This window comes from Apium graveolens, chromosome 5, assembly GCF_009905375.1.
Source record: "Apium graveolens cultivar Ventura chromosome 5, ASM990537v1, whole genome shotgun sequence".
Classification (NCBI taxonomy): Eukaryota; Viridiplantae; Streptophyta; class Magnoliopsida; order Apiales; family Apiaceae; genus Apium; species Apium graveolens.
In genome coordinates, this window is record NC_133651.1 from 316,496,568 (window position 1) to 316,498,736 (window position 2,169).

Consider the following 2,169-nt stretch of genomic DNA (forward strand, 5'->3'; position numbering starts at 1 on the left):
ATATTTTTTTATAATAAAATATTCTCTATGTATATATAAATTTGTATTTTGTGCTAAAATAGAATTCTATGTGTATTAATCTAGAAATTATAATGTATATACGATTCCGATATATAAAAATAATATAAATATGTGGGATATAAGAATCAAAAAATGGATAAAATATTACATATATAATTCTAAGTCTTATAAGAATAAAAAATAAAAATAAAAATGATATATTTAGAGCTATAGTAAGATTTTTTTTTATCGTAGGTATCCGCAACCGCTACCCTTCGGGTGCGACGTGAACCAAGGTAAACCGCATTTAAGCGACATGTTCTGACTCAGGAGGCATAATCATAAATTTTCCTTCCCGTGAAATTCGAACCTGTGACCAAGAGGATAGTTATCCCCTCTTTAACCAATTGAACCCACCCTTGCGGGAGCTATAGTAAAATTTAAAAAGGAGTGAAACCAAAAGTTCTTGAAACCGAAAAGGGGTAAAACCAAAGTACGTTTTAAATGATGGTTTTCCTTATTAATAACAATAACAATGTATAAAGGATTCCATTTTATTGTTTTAATAAAAAAAGAATTCTACGGAAAATAGAAATATCATAATTATAATATGATTTCAACAAATTATATTTTGTTAAAAAGTAATATAGAACTCTAACTAAAAGAGAAATTTAGGGGTGAAACCAAAATACGGCATAACCTTACTAAGATGAAACCAAGTACCCTGTCAAGAAATAATTTAGAGTTCTACGAAAATAGAATTGTAATCATATTATGGTTTGAACAATTTTATTATTTTATAGGGATGAAATGAAAATATAATTTCAATAATATTCATATCATTTTATTAAAATGGAATTTCACAAATTTAAACACATGACCTATTTACTTGGCCGTCGTTTATATTTTTCGGAATCTATTTAGTTAGGCCAATTTATGAATCTATAAAAATAATAAAAAAGGATGGCTTTTAAAATTCAAAAAATTAGTAAAAATAATATATATAAAATTATAAGTCATATAAATGGCTGCATCTAACATTAGACTTGGTCTCATGACTTCACCCTCCTCGATCTTGAGATTACTATAATGACATGACAGTCGACTCTATCTCTTCCTAACGTGACCAAACCATAACAATTCCCCCATTCATTTATCTATATAGGTATAAACTCGAGCACAGTTATATCGCTCAAGTGACCAAGAGTCTATTCTCTTTTGTTTCATGTACTAGTTTTGACTGTGGCTTAACTTGAAATTTTTTTAAAACAGATACATAATTGTAATACTATCAATCATATTAGTCAAAAATAGGTACGAATTCTTTGTTGATTTCTTTGCAATAAAATTATTACAAGATACCATATATTTCCGACTAAGTGCGAGGTCAGAAATGTCCATTTTTTACGGGTTTTTCTTAATGTGCTTATGAAAACACAATAAACAAACTTTCACGAGTTTAACTTATTTTTATTGATGGAATTTGTTTTAATGTTAATGAACTTCCCCTGCCTTCACACTCTAATTGTATTAATAAAAATAAATCAAACTCTGATAAGAGTTTGTGCATATTATGTGCACATAGAAAAACCCTCAACCTATTTAACCCCTCACTGCCTTTTTTAGGTAAAATGAAAACTTTAATAGAATAATTGACAAACTGTCAATTAGAAAAATATCAGAAATAGTATTGGGACAATGATCAACCTGGACTTATCACCATCGAAAGAAACTAGTCTAGTTAGAGTGTGAGCGACACAATTCCCACTTCTTTTCACATGAAACTAATCAACAAAAATCAAGTGAGGAACTAAGGAACAACTCATCTTGAAAGAAAGAATCTAACTTGGTGATAGAGATTGATGCTTGTTGAAACGTATTTTTAGAAGTTCGTTTTTAGGGAAGGATTAATATCAACACCAATTTCAGAATCTTTTGTTTCTTACAGTTCAGAAGTGTGGGAAAATAATATTGCAGTGTGTTTAATCATCAACTAATTAATCAAATAAACAAATAAAACTATATAATAATCATGAGAGAAAACAATCCAAGAATTATGGTTCTTCAATGATTATCATGACTGTCTAATTTGTGTTTCTTGTTAGTTAAAAACAATCCTTCTAATTTTTATAAAATCCTCTCCAAAGAAAGATTATAGTGTCTACAATT